Source organism: Rousettus aegyptiacus, unplaced genomic scaffold, assembly GCF_014176215.1.
Source record: "Rousettus aegyptiacus isolate mRouAeg1 unplaced genomic scaffold, mRouAeg1.p scaffold_m13_p_11, whole genome shotgun sequence".
Lineage (NCBI taxonomy): Eukaryota > Metazoa > Chordata > Mammalia > Chiroptera > Pteropodidae > Rousettus > Rousettus aegyptiacus.
This window is the reverse complement of record NW_023416286.1, coordinates 23081145-23104871: the sequence shown is the minus strand read 5'-3', so window position 1 is coordinate 23104871 and position 23727 is coordinate 23081145. Positions and strand designations below refer to the sequence as shown.

Genomic DNA, 23727 nt, shown 5'->3' with positions numbered 1-23727 from the left:
TCCAGAATTTTCTCTTTAATAAATTCAATAATCAATATTTCAATATCAGTGTATTACATTTGTCAATAGCTTTAACTCAGCCACTTATTCTTCCTTCTTTTATCATGTGGCTTCCATATCAATTCTTGCTCATAATTTTCTTCTACTCACTGATTACTCTCTGTGTTATTTTTTCACTGTAACATAACAAATTACCACAAATTTACTGGCTTAAAATAACACTGATTTATTATCTTACAGTTTCTGTAGGTCAGAAATCTAGCTGAAACCAAATCACCTGGAGAGCTGACTGGGGACAAATCCACGTTCCATGCTCATTTGTGTGGTCAGAACTCATTCCTGTGGCTGTATGTCAGGTCCCGATTCTTTTGCTGGCTGTCAGCTTGGGGCTGCTCTCAATCTTACCGTCATTTTTAGGTCCTTGCTATGAAGTTTTCTTACATATACCTTCTTAAAGCCTGGCTGTGGGATTCTTCAAGGCTAATAGAAACCTCTCTTTATATTTCGAGCCTCTCAAAGTATATCTTTTGAGGTGGCCCAGACTTCCTGCTAAAGTGCTCCCTTATTAAGTTGGCCCACATGGAATGACCTCCCTTTTGATTAACTTTCAGTCTCCTGAAAGGATCTCGATTTTATCTATAGTGTCTTTTTACCTTTGTCATGGGATGTAACCTAACAATGGGAGTAAAATCCCAGCAGATTCAAAAGTGTCACCTGCAGTCAGAAGTTGGGGACTATGCAGGCTATGTACGCCAGTGTCAGAGCCAAGGCCGAGCGGCTCAATCGTGTCGACTACACCAATTGTCAGAGTCCGGGGTATGGCTGACCTGACCCAGAAGGATCGATGGTGTGAGGCCCAGTTGGACAAATGCATGAGGAGCTGACATGAGGATGAAACAGTAGGCACTAACTTTATCGTGCGGAGCGCACTTCAGTTGGGAAGTGCAGTTCTATTGGGGGGTGCAGTCTGTTATTGCACTGGGCACACAGTCTCGCGTGTACTTCTCCTGCTCCCCTTTCTTGTGCTCCCCTTGTGCTCTCCCCTCCTGCCTGCTCTCCAAGGGACCACATGGCTCCTCACATAGCAGAGAACAAAAGTGGCATTCAGCCGCACATGCTTGATACAATAACCCGAAGTATGTTTACATGTTTTCTAAATCTGGGGCCCTATTCTGAGCCGTGGGCCTGGATTAGAGCCAGGCCTTGGACCAGCCAGACCTTGGGCCAGTCAGGCCTGGTCCCCACAGCCAGTGAGCAGGAATCTTGGGGTCCTTCTTGGATGCTATCCACCACATTCCTTTTAAGTCTTCTTCTCTGAAACTTTCTCATTGATCCAAACTCTTAGTGCTCTATTACCCCAGGGTTCAGTCTTTGAGTCTCTCCCTGCCCCCTGCCCCTCAGTTCTGCCTCCTGATGCCAACCCCGCCCCCGCCATCTTTGCTTATTCCTTAGATTATTATATTGGTCTGATCTTTTTAAATACTATTCAATGCTTATGAGTCCAACTTTACATCCCATCTCCTACTTCTTTAAGTCAGACTTACATATCCAACTATGTATTTGACTTGGATGTATAATAGACATATCACTATAAACAAATCAAAAACTGCCTTTTATCCTTCCTCTCAATTCTGCTTGTTTTATGTTTTCTTTTATTTAACTCTTAATTTTTGCCAAATTCTATCAAATTACACTACTAGCCCTTTTTTGGGTCTTTGCTTCTCCCTCAAATCACTCTTCCACATCTGCCTTATAGACTTTCAATCCTAGACTAGTCCTTTCATATCTTTGTACAATCTTTTACCTCAGGGGACTGAACATTTAGAACATATGTAGGCTGGCATTTGTGCCATTTTGGTCTCCAATTTCAATGAGGCCTGTGTGCCTCTGAGGAATGTTTGCTTGAGTTCTCTCTCTCTGATAGTTATCATTCTTTTCACAGTCTGTGCATTGGTGAAAGTCCACCCAAAACAAGAGAAGCCTTTTCTCCTAGTACCTAGTGTCCCCTACATGTTTGCTTGTGTTCAGGAATACTCATTCGACTCTTCTGTCAAGGTCTCACATAAGTAATTCTTCAATTATCCCCTATTTCCTTTGTATTTTTAATGTTTTCCTTGTCAGTAACTCTTTCTCCTACCTCATAAATATGTATAAATTTACTGTATCTAAAAACAAAGAACAGAACACACTTTCTTGTCCTTGAATAACTTTATTTGCTACTTTGATTTTCTTATTCACTTCATAATCAATCATCTTGAAAGAGCGATTTTCTTTACTCTTTTAATTTCCAACTTTCCCTTTATTGCATGACTCTCCAAAACCAGTCTTCTACTCCCACAATGACATTGAAGTACTCATTCTCTAAAGTCATTAACAACTTCTAAATTGTAAAACCCAATGGCCGTTTCCCACATCTCTCCTACTCCCATCTGACTATATTCTGTTACTTCTCTCTTCTTGAAGCGATGCAATTCTTTGGCTGCAGTTCTATTTCTACCTCTCTGACTACATTTCATTTCCTCAGAAATTTATTTCCTCATTTTGTGTCTCTTAGTTTTTTGTTTCTTGACCATTATATCCTATTATTTCCTCATTTATTCTCACAGCTTTAACTATGTCAAATAGGCTGATGATCTCGATACTTGAATTTACTTTTTAGATTGTCTCATAAATTCAGGATCATTATTTCAAATCTAGATTTTAGACAGATCCCCAAATCTTAATTAGACCCCTGCATAACTCCTTGTCTTCTTATTCCCCAACTACATTGGCCCTTCTGTAGTGCTGATCTTGACTTATTTACCTAGTCACAAAACCCAAAATTGCTGGCAATTGTTTTCATTTTTAACTTATTTATTCACCAAACAGGTACTTTTGAGTGTCCATTGTGTGTTGTATTTGGACTGTGCTAAGTGATAGTATAGTACATCAGTGAGCCAAAGAGATGTAGTGTTTCTGCCATACTGGAGCTTATATTCTAGTGGAAGAGACAAAAACAAGTAAACATGCAAACCAGTAACTACAACTTTGGTAATTATTCTGAAGAAATAATTTTCTCTGTTAGAGACTAGTGGTGAAAAGGCTGTTCTAGATAGAGCAATGAGGAATGGCCCTTCTGGGATGATGAATTTGAAGGGTGTGGTAAGAGCCTTCTTTGTAGGTAGGACAGCATGTGCAAAGGCCTAGAGGCACACAACTACTTGGCCTGTTTCAGGGCCTGACAGGTCTAGAGAAGTAGACTATAATTATTCCATTCAAGAGATTATCCAGACTTACTCCAGCCTGCCTTTCATGTTTATGTAAATTAAATCTTTTAAAAAAAAGCTCAAGACTCTTCTCTCCCTGCCATCCCACATCACCCAGAAGTTTATGCCTATGTGGTTTCAATCAAACCTCTCACAGTTCCTTAATCTCTCAAATTCTTCCTTGTGCTCTCTGGGACCCATGATTAATAATTAGCCAAATATCATGTATCTTAAACCTCTTCTCCAAATGTTCCTTATACCATTTTGCTTGAATTGAAACCAGGTTATATTCTGATTCTACTATTTCTCCTGAGGTCCTAAAATGATGACTGCCCCCCCACCCCACACACACACATCTTGAGTATAGTGGAGGGTGGACGGGGAATAGGACTAAACTTGCTCCTCATGGCAACTCTGTCCAGTGTTCCTCCCTCCTTCCTAATCATATCTGCCCATAGTCCCTTTGAAATTCATGTTATGAGCATGTATAACTCTTAATTCTTCTTTGCTTCAGTTATTTCCAAAACTGTTGAGGCATAGTTTCTCATCTCCAATCAACATCTACTCCAAGTCATATCCTAGTCATAATGGATTTATCTTTCATTCATTCTTTTAGTAACAGTTTGGCTCTTTCTGGTGCCAAATTTATCAGGAGTGTCTTATTAGATTTCTCATGACGCATTAGAATCTTTTTTCCTAGCTCATGCAGTCCAAAGGAGAGGGGAAACATCAATATTACTCTAATTTTGCAGAAGTTTTCAGAATGAAAGCTGAATTTCACACATTCACTTTGCTTTTTAGTTTCTATTTTTATTTCATTTTAGTCCTCTGCAGTTTCCTTACTATCTTTCTAGCTTGGTAATATATGTAAATATACTTAATTTTTTTCTGCACACACACACACACAAACACACACACACATACATTTTTACTGACAAAATGTATATTGGATATTTATTTTCTCTACTTATAAATGATTAAATTACATTTTAATTTCCTTCTTTTAAATCCATGTATTGAATTATATTAATAAAATGTTATAAGAGATTAATAATATTTTTCTGCAAACAAATTAATGATTTAATTTATCACCGACTACTCAATTTTATTATTGATTATGACCTATTTATTCTGTTTTAACTAAAAATATTTACATTCATGTTAGAACAGAATTACGGATGGTCCCTGACTTAACAATAGTTTAATTCAAAATTTTTTGACTTTACAATGGTGTGAAAACAATATGCATTAAGTAGAAACAATACGTCACATTTTGACTTTGATATATCCTGGGCTAGCTATATGCAGTGGCAGCAAGATGATTTTGCCCAACTGTATGGTAATGTAAGTGTTCTGAGTACATTTAAGGTAGGATAAGCTAAGCTATAATGTTCAGTAGGATAGATGCAATAAATATATTTTCAACTTATGATATTTCCAACTTACAATGGGTTTGCGGGGACATAACCCCATAATAAGTTGAGAAACATCTCTATATTGTTCCTCAAAAAACAACTTCATGAGATCTGCAACAGATTTTTATGACAGCAAGATGATTTTATGCTCATGGAAGAAACTTTGGCTGTAAGTTTTTATCGGGAATCTACAAAGTCATTTTTATACATTACTGTAAAAATGTCATCTAATGTACTATGCTGTGGTGATGTTTATTTAGTTTGTCCTATTATTCTCTTCCTTCATAACACTAAATAGAGTTTATTGCTGGAATTATTTCTTTATGGTAAATTATGGTGCACTTCCCAGTGTTTTGTTCTGACATAACTCTAGAGTGCAATTCAGTAAGTAGTATAACTATGAGTACTCTCAACGCCTCATCTGAAAGAGCCAGATTTATAACCAAAGAAGCAGCCAGACAGAGTTTTGCTGAGTAAAAAATTCAAACTTCTTAATAGTATGTAAAAACAAAAAGAAAATAGACTATATCTGATTGAATTCAATTATTAGTGGGTCTTATTTTTAGTTAAATCTACAAGAGTAATAACGTTTGGATTCTTTAGAGAAAAGACATTAAATAGATATAAGTGGTTGCGAAAACATTGAAATAAACGATATATTTTTTTTCTCAGAAAAAAATGGAATAAATGTATTTGGGAAGATATATAAAAATAACAATTTTACCAAAATTCGAAGTAGATATTTGGAGAAATATTTATAAGATTTCTTATTTTAATAATGTTTTCTACTACCAAGTATATAGTCTAATTAGAAATAATTCTACAATTAAGGGATGACCTTAATATAAGAAAATAATACTAAGGCAGATGGTAACTTCACTTAACATAGGTATAATTTTGTAATGCATATTAATATTGAATCTTACCTGAAACCAATAGACAATTGTATATTGATATACATCAGTAAAAAAAAAAAACAAAAAACAAAAAAAACCCAAAAAAAAAAACACAACAGAAAAAACTAACAGATAATGCCAAATGTTGTCAATAATATGAAGTTAGGGTAATTCTCATACTTTCCTTTGGGAATACAAAATATGACAAAACCTATATATTTTGATGATTTTTAAAAATGATATTAATGTGTCAAACCATATGACCCAGCAATTCTTCTAAGTAGTTATCCAAAGGATGTGAAATCACATTGTCACAAAAGATTTTATACAAAAATTTTCACAGAAGATTTACTCATGATAACCAAAATCTAGAAAGAGCCCAAGTATCAGCAAGACAAGGAATAAGCAAACCAAAATTAATAAAAAATATGATATAATGGGATGTGACCTTATAGTGGAATATAACTTATGTAATGAAGTGACATCTGTAAGATGGTAGATTAGGAAGTCCTGGACTCTTCCCCTGCAAACAACAATTCATTGACAAATTCCCTTGATGAGAAATCCCAAAAGTAATTGAAAGACTTCTGTACTCCAGATAATGCGAACCAGAGTCCCTGAAGCCAGCAGGGAAATTTAGGATACCCTCTTGCTGGGGTACCTGCTCTTGGGACAGCACCATATGACCAGGAAGAAACTCTCTAGTTCCCAGGTTTTCCAAGTCGAAGAAAGGGGTTCGTCTGTATGTTTAGGGTCCAAATTTTTGCAAGGAGCTCCTCACTCCTCAGAGAACTGGCTTTTGTCTTGCCAATGATGGCACTCCTGGTTAATCCAGCACAGTCTAGCCACTTTAAAGAGGACAAAGATATCAAGTAAGACTGGTAGACACCATAGATCCTCTGCTTCTGTTCGACATAGGGTAAGAGGATAAAAAAAACAAAAACAAAAACAAAACAAATGGGAAAAAAAAAAAAAAACCCAGCTCTTAGCTTCCCATAGGGTGAAAAAAGTTGGCCCATGCTTCTCATATTCCTGTTTCTCCAGGGCTGTCCAAAGAATTGTCATCTGTCTTGCCAGTCATTGAGCTCTAATGGGTCTAGTACAGTCTCACTGCCTGAGGGAGAATGGAGATGGTGTTTGGATGGTTGGTGCCATAGCTCCCCATCTGGCTCAATGCAAAATCAGCAGCCCCAAAACATAGCTACCTGCTTCTCTCTGAGGAGAAAAAGAGTTTAGAGGCCCTCAGAATCTCTGGTTAGGCTGATTTATGGGTATTATCTTCTGTACAAGGTCAGTCTGTGAATGATTGGGAGAAGTGTCTGCTTTGTGTACTGCATATGTGCTATAAGAGAAAGTCAAGCAAAATCAAGAACCAAGCAAAGATGTTCAAAACAAAAGAACAAGATCAATCTCCAGAAACTGGCTCAAGTGAAATGGAACTATATGGTTTAATTGATAAAGGATTAAAAATAACTCACAAAAATGCTCACCAAAGTGAACAATGCATGAACAAAATGAGAATTTCAACAGAGATTAAAAAATATTAAAAAGTTACAGAAATCATAGAGCTGAAGAATAACTGAAATAAAAAATTACTAAGGGAGTTCCAAAGAAACTATTTCAAGCAGAAGAAATAACTGGAGAACTAAAAAACAGTTTTTTTGGCAATAACTCAATCAGTGAAGCATAAAGAAAAAAGAATGACGAGAATGAAGAAAGTTTAAGAAACGTATGGAACACCATCAAGTGGACAAATTTATGCATTATGGAAATACCAGAAAGAGAAAAGAGAGAACAAAAAAGCTGAGGGCTTATTACAAGAAATGCTGGTTGAAAACTCTCCGAATCTGGGGGGAAATGGACATCCTGATCAAAGGAGCCTAAAGAATACCAGAGAAAAGAATCCTAAAGAAATCTATAATAAGAAACACTGTAATAAAATTGTCAAAAGTCAAAAACTAAGAGAATATTGAAGGCAGCAAGAGAAATGCAAATTGTCACACACAAGGGAACTCCATAACACTATGATAAGACTTTTTGGCAAAATCTTATCGGTCAGAAGGAAGTGAGCTAATAAATTCAAAGAGCTAACAGAAAATATGTGCCCACCAAGAGCACTATAAACCATTCTATAAAAAATAAAGGAGATAAAAACTTTCCCAGGCAAACAAAAGCTCAGTTTATCACTACTAGATATACTTTACAAGAAATACTAACCAGAGTTCTACAAGTTGTAATAAAAGGACATTAAACAACAACACGATAATGTAAAGAAAATATAAAACTCATTGGTAAATATATAGACAAATTCAGAGTACTGTATTACTGTAATGGTGATGGATAAATCAATTTTACTTCTACTAAAAAGCTAAAAGATGAAACTATTAAAATAACTATAACTGAAAATATGTTAAAAGACACAGTTTAAACAGCTATACATTGTGATAACTAAGTGAGTGTATGTGTGTGTGTGGGGGGGAAGATATTAAAGTGTAGAGTTATTGTATGTTATTGAACTTAAGCTGTTATCAGATTAAAGTAGACTATTATAACTATATCGTATCTTATGTAGGCCTGAAGGTGGCCACAAAAAATATTACCTATAAAAGTCATATTAAAAAATTCAAAGGAATCTAAGTATATTTATACAACAAAATCAGCAAAATACAAAGGAAGAAAGCGAGAGAAATAAAAATAGATGAAATTACTGTAAAAGAACAGAAAATAATTAGTAAAATGACAATGGTAAATCTATTTCTATTAATAATTATTTTAAATGTAAATGGATTAAACTTGTCAGTCAAAAGACAGAGTAATAGAATGAATAATAATAATAATAATAGTAATAATAAAGACACAACTACATGCTGCCTGCAATAAGCTCACTTTGGATTTAAAGACACACATAGACTGAAAGTAAAGAGATAGGAAAAAAAATATTCCGTCGAATGGTAACCAAAAGAGAGGAGCAGTGATTGCACTTATATCAGTCAAAATAGACTTTAATTCCAAAACTGTTATAAAAGACAAAGAAGGATATTATATAATGATAAAAGGGTTAATTTGACAAAAAATATAACAATTAAGCATATACATATGCATCTAACATTAGAGTACCTAAATATATAAAGTGAACTGACAAAAATGATGGGAGAAATAGGTAATAATACAATAATAGTAAGAGACTTCATTATCCCACTTTCAATAATGAATATCACGTCCAGACGGGAGATCAATAACAAATAAGGGACCTAAAAGACATATACAGAACACTATAATCACAGCTACAGAATATACATTGCTCTCAAGTGCACACAGACATTTCTCTAGGGTAGATTACATGCAAATCGCAAAACTAGTGTTACCAAATTTAAGATGATCAAAATTATACCAAATATATTTTCTGACATAATGGAATGAAACTAGAAATTGTTAAAATTGTAGAACTCAAAAATCCACAGATATGTGGAAATTAACTCACTCTTGAACAAATCACTGGGTCAAAAAATTTTTAAAAATTAATTAGAAAGTACTTCAAAACAAACAATAAAAGCACAACATACCAAAACTTATCAGATATAACAAAAGCAGTACTGAGAGAGAAGTTCATAATAATAATTGCCTACATTAAAAACAAACAAACAAATATCTCAAATAAACAATATAACTTTATGCCAAGGACCTGGAGAAAGAAGAAAAAACTTAGTCCCAAATCAATGGAACTGAGTATTTAGCAGATTAGAGCAGAAATAAACATAATAGAAAAAGAAAAATTAAGAAAAAAGCTAATGTAACTAAGAATTAATTTTGAAAAGGTAAACAAAATTAATAAATCCTTAGTTAAACTAAAGAAAAAAAGAGAAGATTCAAAGAAATAGAATACTAAATGAAACAGATACATTATAATGGCAGCCACATAAACAAAAAAGCTCATAAGAGACAACTATGAACAATTATATGCAACAAACTGCATAATATAGAAAAAATGGACAAATTCCTTGAAACATAACATAAAGAAAGTATAAACTCATCGATGAAGGTAAATATATAGACAAATTTAGAATACATAGATTAAATAATAAAGAAATTTTAAAAATCTGAATAGACTTGTTACTAGTATGGAGAGTAAATCAAAGATGAAAACCTCACAACAAAGAAAAGCCCATGGCAAAATGGTGAACTTACCAACGTTAAAAAAATAATTGATGCCAATTCTTCTCAGACTCTTCAAAAAAATTGAAGTAAAGGGAACATTCCCAGCTAATTTTATGAGGTTAGCATTACTTTGATAGCAAAACCAGACAAGAGATCACAAGAAAACTATAAGTTAACATCCCTGATAAATATAGATGCAAAAATCCTCAACATAGTACTAGGAAATCAAAGTTAATAGCACATTAAAAGGATTATACACCTTGAACAAGTGTGAGTTCTCCTTGTAATTCAAAGCCGGTTTAACATGCAAAACAATCAACGTAATATACCATATTAATCGAATGAAGGATAAAATTACATGATGATCTTGATAGCTGCAAAAAAAATATTGACAAAATTTAATACACTTTTCATGATAAAAACATTCAACAAACTAAGAATAGAAGGAAAGTAACAATATAATAATAGCCATGTATGAAAAATCTATAGTTAACATCATATTCAATGGTGAAAAATTAAAAGCTTTTCCTCTAAGATCAGAAATAAGTCAGAAATACTCATTCTTACCACTCTATTCAACATAATACTGAAAGTCCTAGCTCAAGCACAGTCAAGAAAAATAAAACAAAACAAACAAAGAGCATATGAATCAGAAAGAAGTAAAATTGTCCCTGTTTGCAGATGACAATAATGTTATATATAGAAAACTCTAAGCAGTGGTGCCCAACCCTTTTGTCATTGGGGGCTGGTGCTCCAGTGAGAATTTAATGCCTGATGATCTGAGGTAGACCTGAGGCGGTAATGCCAGTGGTGGGGAGTGGTTGTAAATACAGATGAAGCTTTGCTTGTGGCCGCTCATCTCAAGCTGTGCAGCCCCAGCTGGGGTAGGAGATTTGGAGATCTCTGCTTTAAAGATTTCATAAAAACCTGTTAGAATTAAGAAATGAAATCAGTAAAATTACAGTATTCAAAATAAATGTACAAAAATCATTTGTGTTTCTATACACTATTAACAAACTATCTAAAAAAGAAATTAGGAAAACAATCCCACTTAAATAACATGTAAAATAATAGGACGTGGTTCCATAGTACAGCATCTGCTTTACATGCAAAAGGTACTGGATTTGTGCCCCAGCGGAGCCACAGTCCATGGTCTATGGCCATGCCACCCTGAATATGCTCGATGTCTGATCTCAGAAGCTAAGCAGGGTTGGGCCTGGTTAGTACTTGGATGGGCGATCACCTAGGAAGACAAGGTGCTATAGGCATAAATAATAATAAGTAAAAAAACAAAACAAAACAAAAAAATTCATGTAAAATAATAAAATATTGAGGAAATAAACTGAACCAAGGAGATTAAAAACTTGTATACCGAATTATAAAACACTGATGAAAGAGATTAAAGAATATATAAAGGAATGGGAAGATATCTTGGGTTCATATTTTTTAAATATCCATACTATAAAAAGAAATCTATAGATTCAATACAATCTCTATCAGATTTCTATGGCCTATTTAACAGAAATAAGAAAAACAATTCTACTATTCGTATGGAACCACAAAGTACCATGAATCCTGAGAAAGAAGAAAAAAGCTAGAGGCTTTATGCCTCATGACTTTGAAATATATTACAAAGCTAAAGTTATGAAAACAATATGATACTGGCATGAAGATAGATACATAGATCATTGGAACAGAAAAGACAGTAGAAAGAAATACATCCAAATATGTATGATCAACTGATCTGCAGGGTTGCCAAGAGTAGTCAATGGAGAAATGATGGTCTTTTCAATAAATGGTATTGGGAAAACTGGATATCCGCATGCAAAAAGAAATAAATGTAATTGGACCTTTATCTTACACTATACACAACTATCTACTTGAAAAGGATTAAACACTTAAAAATAATATGAAAAAATGTAAAACTCTTAGAAGAAAACATAGGAGAAAAGCTTCATGACATTGGTCTCAGCAATGATTCCATGGATAAGACCAAAAACACAGGCAAGAAAAACAAAAATTAAATGCATGGGACTATATCAAACTATAAATCTTCTGTACAACAAAGAAAATAATCGAAAAAAGAAAAAGCAAACTATGGAATGGGAGAAAATATTTTCAAACCTTTTATCTGACAAGGGGTTAATCTCCAAAAATATAAGAAACTCCTATAATTGAATAACCCACTTAAAAAATGTTCAAAAGACCTGAATAAAAAAATTCTCCAAAGAGTACGTAATACAGCCAACAAGTATAAAAAATGCTCCAAGTCATTACCATCAGGGAAATGCAAATCAAAACCACAATAAAATATCACCTTACACTTGTCCAGATGGCTATTATCAAAACAACAACAACAACAACAACAAAACAACAATAGAACCGAAAGACTAAAGCGTTGGTCTATTTGTGGAGAAATTAGAACCCTGAGTATTGCTGGCAAAACTGCAAAATGGTGCAGATGCTATAAAAACTGTACAGAGGTTCCTCAAAAATTATAAATAGTTTAAAAATATGATCCAGCAATCTCAAATTCAAAAAATTCGAATCATAATTTGAAGAGATATTAACACTCCCATGTTCATTGCAATGTTATTCACAATAGACAAAATGTGGAAATGACCTAAATGATGTTCATTGGCAGATTAATGCACAAAGAAAATGTCAGATCACACACACACACACACACACACACACATCATATGTATATGCAATATATCATATATCATATTATCATATATATCGTATATATCATATACATATGATTGATAATATATATCATTTCTGATGATAATGATTTGGAGTATTTTTTATATATATGATCTATATATGTCATATATCTTATTCGATACTATTTGACCTTAAAAAAGGATATTCTGCAATATTTTACAACATGGATGGAACTTGAGAACATTATGCTTAGTGAAATAAGATAGTCACAGAAAGGCAAATACTGCATGATGCCACTTATATGAGGCATCTACAATTATTGAATTGTAGACTAAAGAATTAAATGGTGGTTACCAGGGGCTGAGAGGTGGAAGAAATGAGATTACTAATCAATACGTGTAAAGTTTCAGTTAAAAAAGATGAATTAGCTCTAGAGAGAAACAAGATTGTATTTATAGTCGATACTAGCGTATCATACACAAAGATTTAAGAAGGTTGACCTCATGTTACATGTTCTTACCATAATAAAATTTAAAAAGGAGAAATTACTGATATACTCACAACATAGATGAATGACACAGATATTATACTGACTGACAGAAACCAGAAGCAAAAAAGGTTTTAATGAATGATTCCATTTATATGAAGTTCTAAGACAGGTGAATGATAGAGATTGAAACAGTAACTAATTTGTAGGTGTGTGTGGTATTCACTTAAAATGGGCATAATTTAACTTTCTAGTGTGAGAAAAACGTTCTCTGTTTTGATAGCAGTATAGATTACATCCACAAAACAATCATACACATTTTGGAAGAACATATCCAAGCAAAAACATTGATTGAAAACCTTACAATGGATGCTATATGGGGAAGCTACTGGAGTACAAGAATAAAGGGTGATAATTAAATAAAGTAAGATAGCAGCCTTACGCAGATCAACAATCATAATGTGACCTGAAATGATGGCTATAGGCAATTTAACTCTTTGAGTAAATCAATAAAGTAAAAAAATAGTTTGTCATTAGTGCACACTATAATTTTTCCAAGGACCTTTGCTTTCATGCTACATATATAGCTATAAGTTGATTAGATACCTGAATAGAGTGGCATATGAATTATTCCTGCCTTACTTCGGACAGGCGGAACACTCACCAATGTGGTTACACACACACACACACACACACACACACACACACACACACAAGGTTTTTGTTCATATTGTTACACAGTAATTTAACGAATACTTTTATTTTATATAGTGAATTATCATTTCAATATTTTAAAATGATAGCAATTTTTTTTTAAAAAATAAGTTTTTAGAGCAGTTCTAGGTTCACAACAAAATTAAGAGGAAAGTACAGGGATTTCCCACATACACACTGCCCCCACATACATAGACTTCCCTATTATTAAGATCCCCAACTAGAGTGTATATTTGTTATAACCGATGAACCTGCCTTGACATATCAATATCATCCAGTACCCATAGGTTCATTCTTGGTATTGTACATTTTTCGGGCTTGAACAAATATATAATGATATATATCTATCATTATAAAATGATACAAAGTATTTTCACAGCTCTAAAAATCCTCTGTGCTCCATATATTCATCTCTACTGCCTCCTCTAACCTCTGACAATCACTGATCTTTTAACTAACTTCATAGTTTTGCCTTTCCTATTATGTATATAGAATCATACAGTATATAGCCTTTTCAGATTAGCTTCTTTCATCTAATAATCTGCACTCAAGTTTCTACCATGTGTTTTCATGACTTGATGGTTCAGTTCTTTCTAGTGTCGAATAATATTCCACTGTTTAGATATACCACAGTTTTCCGTTCACCTATTGAAGGACATCTTGGTTGCTTCCAACTTTGGGCAATGTTATAAAGTTGTTATAAATATCCATGTGCAGGATTTTGTGGAACCATAACTTTCACCTCTTTGGGGTAAATACAAAGGGGAGCAATTGCTGGGTTGTATGGTTAGAGTATGTTTAGTTGTATAAGAAACTGTCAAACTGTTCTTTAAGGTGACTGTACCATGTTGTAGTCCCACCAGGAATGAATGAGAGTTTCTATTGCTCTACATCCTCACCAGCATTTGTTGTTCTCACTGTTTTAGATTTTGGACTGTCTAATAGCCATAAAGTGGTATCTCATTGTTTTGCAATTATTTTTTTTTATAGTCATATACTTTATGTATTCTCAACTTCCTGAAATGTTTTATAGAAATTTTATTTTGTATTTTATACTTCTAAAAAAGTATTTCAAACTATTTATTTTCAAACTGCATATATATGGCTCCCTCACATCACCCACTCAAAGATATTTTCATTCTTTTCCCAGGTATAAGACTACCTCTTCTTTAGCCTATATTAGAAACAAGCAACAAGAAAAAGGGTTCGAAGAAGAAAAATGTATACTTCAATTAGATACTCTATCACTAGCAAAACTGTTGAGGTGTTCTCAGTATTGGCTTGCTTGTTTTTGCCAACCTATTGGCTTTTTCCTGGTGAATTTCATAGCTTTATTCTATGTACTAGTCTATTCTTAAACACTTGTTCTGAGCACTAAGTACTCTAGATGGCTCTTAATTGATCTTTGCTTAAACCATTTATCTTACTGATACAATTTCTAAGCCTCTTTTTACTTTTATTTCTCTACTAATTATATCAAGTAGATCTGAATTATCTTTTAAAAGGAGTAAATGTAATATCATTGCATTTCCTGATAGCTATTCCCATTGCACTCATTACATTATTACTTCTGGATGAATAAGCTTTATTTTAGTATGTGAATTTTAAAGAGGCCATTTTCCTCCCTTTTGCAATGAACCAAGTAGCAAGATACAGACCAATGAAGTTAAAGATTTAATAAAATAATGAAACAAACAAAAATTTTTATCTTCCTTTTTCAAAATCCCTGCATTAAACACTGAATGTATATTACAGTGTGGAGGACTCAGCTTGTAATATTTTCTCTACTATTAGATTGGAAACACAGACTCCATTTGTATGGAGTAATTTCAGAATATGTTTGGTGGTTATATTTTTACTTTATTATTTTTTTCTAAGAATATATGACTACAAAAATACCTTGTGGTACATTGTCTAAAATCTTTGAAGGTTTACCTAGATCCACTCTGCTCTTTTCTGGCACGAAGAAATGACTGGAAACTATAAAAAATTTGAAGAAGAAAAGAAGATTAAAAATCACAGTAAACATCTATGAGTACTAGGGTGAATGAAAATGCAGTGCAGTAAATTATGTGCTGGAGCTCACAACTGACCGGGTTCTACATGACCAAATAGCAGCAAAGATGGTCAGGACCTGAAGTACATGACCCTTGCCAGGAAATGGAGACAGTCTTAGCTATGAACATAGACCTGGACATAGGACCTAGCAATAAAGGTTTTCAAGATAAGAATTGATTAAGAGGGTATTGTAAAAAGTAGGATTCTAAGTCACATAGTAATTTGGGAACTTTTATGATATAGCTAGAAGCTAAAATTGTTCTTGAATTCTTTGAATGGAAAAAAGAATTATAAATACTGATCCATGCTGAAAAATAAAAACTTGTTTGTCAGATTTATATCTCTGCAATAAGCTTTGAAGAGTTATTTGTAGATAAAAATTACTTGCAGATATCCAGACTTCATAATTTGTTTGTTATTTGCCCATGAAATACAACCATCAATCACCTTTCTAATTGATAGTCAGCAGAAACCACTATCCAGTCTGAGGTTTATAGGTGCCAGCTAGATGAGTTTCTGAGTTTTATTGGTTAGGCATTAGAGCTTCGATTTGATATATCTCCTCTCTTTTAGACTTCAGGATAATTAATATACAGACTTACATAAATTCCTTGTCTTTTCATATGCAAAAGAGATGTATTACTTTCTTAACACTCAAGAAAACAATAAAACAAATTTAAAATGGAAATACAAAGATAAAAAGAGCACAAGACAAACAGCTGAATATCACCAGAATTATAGTCAAAATTAGTAAACTGGATCAGAGAATTGTTCATCATAATAAAAAAGCGAGGTTTTATACCAGAATATTGTCATGAATCTTAGTAAATTAAAAAGAATCAAGAGAACAGAGAAATGTAAACTATCGAAAAATATAATATGAGAATTAGAATATAAGAAAGAGTATATTAGAACATAAATGTAAAGAAGAAGAAATAGGAATGAAATTAGATAAATTTTAATGCAATAATTTAGGTTACTTGATTACCTTGTGATCTCAGGTCTCTAATTGTTTCAAAATTCTAATTTTATAATTTTCTCAGCAGAAGAAGAGGTAGTTTTACCAGGGAGAAAAGTGGTGGTGATAGTGAAAAATAAGAATGATCACTAAATTTTGGTTGATAAATTGTGAGAGATTAATGTTAGAAAAATGAAATAAATGAAATTCAGAATATAATAATCCTGGAGATGAAATGGCAATGGTTTAAAGGAAAGAACAAAGTCACAGTTAAAATACATGTAACACACCTCACCAATCTATAGGCTGTAGCATAACTAGTGGTTAGGAGCCTGGGTTCAAAACTGGACAGCGTGGTTTTGAATCATGACTCTCCTTTCTACCAGTCATGTTGTTTTGGGCAAGTTTCTTTTCTATGCATCGGTTTCTCATCTTAAAATGGGAAAGTTAATACTATCTACTTCACAGGACTGTTATAGACATTATGAGTTCACCCATAAGATATGTCACTACACTTAAAGACTTAGAAAGTGTTCGCCACTCATTTTATTTTCATAATCATTTAAATATATCTACTTAAAAAAAACTAATGTAGAAACTTAGAGAAGTGGCTTTCCCAGGGTAAACCAACATTAATGGAACTTGGACTGAAAACTCTGTGCTCTTAATCTCCAGAAAACTGATTCTACTCTAGGCAGTTTTGGCCATTTTCCAAATCTTTAAAAATCAGGGCATTGGTTAATTATGTTCTGTATTCACTTCTAGTGATAAAATTATGTGGTCTAAATACAAAATAAATTTACAGACTGAATGAACTTACATTTAATTTTCTGTGGTAATTCACTTTTAAATTTTATGTACTTAACCATATGCTTATGTAAGGTAAATAATTTTCTTTTGTTCAAAGTCAGAGGAACTACAGGTAGTTCAATGTCCTAATAATGATCCAAAGAGCTCCTATTTAAACCTAAAATCATGTTTCTCTACCTTGCTCATATCCTACCTGCCCTAAGAGAAAATTCAGTTAATGTAATCTGTCACATGAGGAAAATAAACTATAGATTTTTACTAGCATCCAACAGCTAATATCCTTAAAATAAATAGTGCATTAGCCCTTTCTTCATGTTTATGCTTAAGGCAGCCTTATTGGCTACTCTTCTGTAAGACATATTTTATTCTATATTTTAAAGTTTTAAAATAACAGTCTTCTAGCTGTCAATAGATATAGTTTATGTTCTGCACCATACAAACATAAAACAAGTATATTTTGATTAAAGAAAAAGATAAAAACTTAGCATAAAGCTTAGTTAATTACTACTCGGTAGTAAATATGCATGATTTATGATAGATTTTCAAATGAAGTATTTTAAATTAATCAGAATTCAAAGTTTTCACTCCATCTGTATACTATCTAGCTCTAGACCTCTCCTATGACAATACAGTAGAGTATGAGTGAATAGATCTTAAAGTTAACATTAGCCATGCAAATACTATGTCATCAACAATCATTAAATCCTTTATCGATATAAGGACTTCAATTCCTCCTCCAAGTACTCAAATTTAGCATTTTACATTTTATATCTATAGGCTGAAAATGTACTATTATGTAATTAAATATAGTGAAATTACTTAAATCCCATTAAATCAATTTGAAAGTAGAACACTAAATGCAAGGCTGATTAGAGCTCTTAACTTACTGGGTGCCACTATTTGAATAGCCATTCACCAAAAGAAAAAAAAGAAACAATAAAAAATATGAATCAAACAAAGAAGATTTTTAGAGCATTATTTTAAAATTTACTACATATTTTACACTTTTTTTTTGCAATAAATTGCTATCTGAATTAGAGTTCAGGATGATGCAAAGAACATTTTAGTATTATGGGTTATTAAGAGACAATAGTGAAGGATAAAATAATATGCCACCCAAAAATATTCCACTTTAACATAAAGATTATTTTGAGCTGAAAGCAATTGAGAAGAAGCAGATACAAGGGAAGCGTCCCTCTATTTGCCTAAGAGCAGGATAAAAATTTGTAAAGGTGTCCCTCTCCCTTCTTTCCCAGAGATGACTCTAGACCTTTATTAGCCCAGAGATAGCACTAGAGGAAACCTTGCTAAAATTAGTCCTTATCTACCATGAGTTTCCCCATATATTTCCCTTCCCACAATTTACTGTCCTTAGATGATCAAACTTATTTATTTTTTGTTACTTCTCTAAAAAATTATTATTTTGTTAAGATGCTTATATAAATTCAAGTTCTAACCACCCTTTGGAATTACTCATCACTGAGTGTGCCCATGTGTATGCATGCTCATGTTAATAAACTTCTGTTTGGTTTTCTCTTGTTAATTTGCCTTTTGTCAGTATAATTGATAGGACCCCAGCAAGAGAATCTATGATGATAGAGGAAAAAGACACCCTCTCTCCTCTGAAACAATGGTAATGAAAACAAAAAGGCTGGGGATAGTAAATCTATGTTTTTAACTTTGATTCATGTGCTGGGAGGGAGGAACAGAATCCCCCTTGCCTGCCCCAAAGCAGGCAGAAATGAAGAGAAGAAATTAACAATTTAGTTAAAAATAATAAAAAAGTGAGTGAAAACATCCTAAATGCTGGCTTCTTGAAAGATTTATAAAATAGATGTATTAATGGATTGACTAGTTGAGGAAAAAAAGAAGAGAGAAGATGCAAATAAACAGAGAAATCACTCATTTATTCATTTATGCAGTTATTATTTAAGCACGTATACTGTGCCAGGCACTCTTCTTTGTGGTAGGTATATGATAGTAGAAAAAATAATACACCAAACTTTATGCCCTCAAGAAATTTAAATTGAAGTCGGTAGAGACAAAATTAAAAAAAAAAAACCCCGACAACTATGCAGTATATGAGAGGAGATGAGTGTGATGATGCAAAGTAAAGCAGGAAGGGGGAGGGAGTGCTAGTTAACGATTGTGATTCTAAGTAGGATGATCCAAGAAGGACCAGTTGAGGGAGTGATATTTGAGCAAACGCTTGAATGAAGTGAGAAAGTGAATCAAGTATACGGCTGGGGGAAGAGTGTTTCAGGAAGAGGAAAAGGTAACGCAGAATAGATTAGAGGAAATTACCAGAGATAGAATTATAGATAAAAATAATAAAAGCATATTATGAATAAATATATACCAGTGAAGTTCTAGTGAGATAGATGTATTTCTAGACATTGTTGAAAATAGTTAGAATAGACAGATGGATTTCTAGAAAAATATAAAATGTCCCCAATATGTGAGACTGAAAACTCAGAACAGGCCAATGCATTAAAATAACTAAAAGAAGTTTCTCCATGAAAGCAGAAGCCAAAATGGTATTATAGATAATTTCTACCAAATGTTCAAGGAATATTTGTATTGGTTTGCTATGTCTGCCATAACAGAATATGATAGACTAGGTGGCTTCAACAACAAAATTTATTTTTTATAATTCTGGAGTCAGGAAGTCCAAGATCAAGGTATTGCCAGATTTAATTTCTCCTCACCACTCTCTCCTTGGCTTGCAGATGATCATCTTTTTGCATCCTCACATGACCTTTTCTCTCTGTACACACACACACTCCTGATGATTCTTGCTCTTTTCTTCTTTCTTCATCTTCTTATAAGGGCACCAGTCCTATCAGATTGGTGCTCCATCCTTATAGCCTCATTTAATCTAAATTACCTCTTTGAAGACCCCATCACCAAGTACAGTCACATTAGGGGTTATAGTTTCAACATATGAATTGGAAGTGTACAATTAGTTCATAACCATATATATTTCCTACATTTAAAAAGTTATTCTATTAAATTATAAAAAAGAGAACTTTACCCAAGTTATTTAACGAACTATGTATTTTTTAAAAAATAATTAATTAATTTATTTTTTGAGTGACATTTGTTAATGAAATACAATAAGTTTCAGGTATGCGATTTAACAGTAGGGCATATGTATGTTGCATTGTGTGTTCCCCTCCCATAATTAGATTTCTTTCTGTCACCACATATTTGACCCCTTGACCTCATCTACCTCCCTCTTTCTCCCTCTCCCCTTACCCTCTGGTAACCACTAATCTATTAACCATGTCCATTAGTCTCTGTTTGTTTGTTTGCTTCTTTTAGGTTTATATTTCATGAATAAGAGATATCATGTGATTTTCAACTTTTTTTGTCTGGCTCGTTTCACTTAGTATGATTATCTCATGGTCCATCCATGTTGTTGCAAATGGCAGTATTTCATCTCTTCTTATGGCTGAATAATATTCCATTGTGTATATGCACAAGATACAGCATCCATTTATGATCAAAACACTTAACTAACTCAGTATAGAAGGAAAGTACCTTAATATAATAAAGGCCATATATAACAAACATTCAGCCAACATTACACTTAAGGGTGAAAACTAAAACCCTTCCTTCTAAGATCAGGAATAAGACAAGGCTGTTCACTGTCACCACTGTTATTCGATATAACATTGGAGGACCTAGAAAGTGTAATCAGGTAAGAGAAAGAGATAAAAGGCATTCAAATAGGAAATGAAGAAGTTAAATTGTCATTATTTGTGAATGATGTGAAACTATGTACTTTTGATTCCCAAACTGGATAGTAAAAATTAAAAAATCAAAATATTTTTCTCTATCACTTACAAAATCTTTGAAAAGTTTCTAAATAAGATATTTACAAATGCCATTCTACTGAATATTCAAGAGTCACCATTATGATCAATTAAGAGTTATCTCAGCAATGTAAGAATTATTCAACATTAGAAAACTCATCACTACATTTCATCATATTAATAAGCTTAGAGAGAAAAATCATATAATGATCCAATCCTGAAGAAAAATTATTTTATAAATGTCAATATGTGTTTATGAGTGAGTTTCTTAGATAACTTCTTTAGCAGTTAATGCCAGGCATCCATTTAAGAGAGAAAGTTTAGATACCTTCCCTTTAATATCATGAATAAAACAATGGTGCTACTCTCACCACTTCTATTCAACATAGGGAAAAGTTCCATAAAAAGCTGTAAGGAAATAAAAGTAAACTTGTTATTACAATAAAAGCAATTATTAGAAACCCAGGTAAAGCAACAAAATCAAATAATCAAATCAAACAAAATCAAACATAATCAAATAATTAGAATAAATGTTACCAAGATTGCTAGATACAAATCAATCTATAAGCATCAATATTTATTCTACATTTGTAATAACCAACCACAGAATATATTACATAATAAGATGTGCTCACACTATCAAATAAACCTATATAGCATCTAGGAAATATCAGAGATTACATATACTTCTATGGAGAAAAATTTGGAACTCTATTAATGTATATAGAGAGATAATCTCTACAAATTAATTTTATAAATTAAAAGCAATTCTAATAAAAAATTCAGCTGAGTGTTCTTGGAAATTATTAGTTTAGTCTAAAAATTTATCAGGAAAAATAAAATTCTTATTTCATAAGGCAATTATGAAAGAAGATAAAAAAGAGTAACTCAGCCTAAAATTGTTAAAATAGACTGTTACAAAGTCATATGAATAGAAAAAAAGTATTATATTAGTATAATAACAATAAGAACAAATAGATCAATGAAATGAAGTAGATAGCTCAGAGGTAGCTGAGCAGAGATATTTTTCTATTGAAACTTAATTCAATAAAGTTATCAACACAAACACTGTAGAAAGGACAAACTGTTGAGACTATAATGCCCAGGATTAGACCTGAGGAAATACAAAGATGGAGTATGTGATAGAATAATGACCCTCAAAGATGGCCATGTCATAATCCCTGAAATCTGAGAATATATTACCTTACATTGGAAAGAGACTTTGACTTTTGATTAAGTTAAGAATCTTGAGATGGAGACATCATCTTGGACTACCCAGGTGGCCCCAATGTAATCACAAGGGTCTATAAAATATGGAAGAGAGAGAAAGAAGGTTAGAGTCAGATTGATATTTGAAGCTGCCACAGTGCTGGCTTTGAAACTGGAGAAAGAGATAAAGAGGCATCCAGGAGCTGGAAAAGGCAAGGGAGCAGATTCACCTTGTTCCAGAAAAGATGTAGCTCTGTCACACCTTGGTTTTAGCCCAGCGAAAACCATTTCAGACTTCTGACCTCTAGAACTTTAAGATACTAAAATCTCATATTGCTTAAAGCTACCAAGTTTGTGATGATTTTGTTACAGTAACTAATACAGAAGGGAACTAATACTGAAGGCCACTTCTTAAAAATGAAGAAAACTGCTTGAGTGATGATAAGAACCATTTATATTATGTTTACTATAAATATAGATATAAAATAGAAAGTTTAATATATGCATCTATATCTTAAAGGAGAATCAAGTTTAAAAATACAAATGTAATAAGAGAAATACATACAAATTTTATTGATGCGTGCAGAGTGTATACATGTGAGAGAAACTCAGTTGTAACTCAAAGAGTTGATTAGAAGCTGGAGCTTGTATAGCATCTTAACAAAGGGTGATAAATGTATAGAGAAATGAGGAGATGAAAGAGGCTTTAGGTTTAAGAGGTGGCCAACTATGGGAAGGAAAATATATGGGAGAAACTGACTGAAGGTAAGCATTGTATTAGTAAGGTTTGCTCTCGATTCTTCTTGATGCTATCTTTGGGCTGATAAGAGTTTCCAATGATCAAGAGTTGTTTTGCCTTTCTTGGTACAAGACAGAGGAGGGCAGAGAGCTTTTTCTCCTTCAGCTGGGTCTCATCTGCCTTTGGCTCAAAATAATCCTAATGTCAAAGTGACACATTTTGGGGCAGCTTATTCTGATTCCCTGCATTAGGAAGAGAGGATGGTCCAGGACAAAGCCCTGGGACATTTTAACATTTAGATGTCTAGTGTAAAAGGAACAGAAAAGGAAAACAGAGAGAGTTACAAAGAGAAAATAAATTCAGGAAGAAGGAAGGGTTCAAAAGCATTGAATGATGCTGAGAGGTCTCATAAGAGAAATAGAAGAAGATATTTTTGGACTTAAAACAAGGAAATTGTTCCTGACTTTTATAAAACAGTTTTTTTTTTTTTAAGGATGATTTTGGGAGCTAGATCCAATTTACAGTGAATGGAAGATGAACACTTAGAATGTGT

General features: G+C 33.0%; 2 pseudogenes; both read left to right on the top strand.

The window, feature by feature from the left end:
- Positions 1–678: 678 nt before the first annotated feature.
- LOC107502695 overlaps positions 679–23727 on the top strand; it is a 70621-nt pseudogene continuing 47572 nt past the window's right edge.
- Positions 10864–10979, top strand: LOC118609808 (annotated as a pseudogene).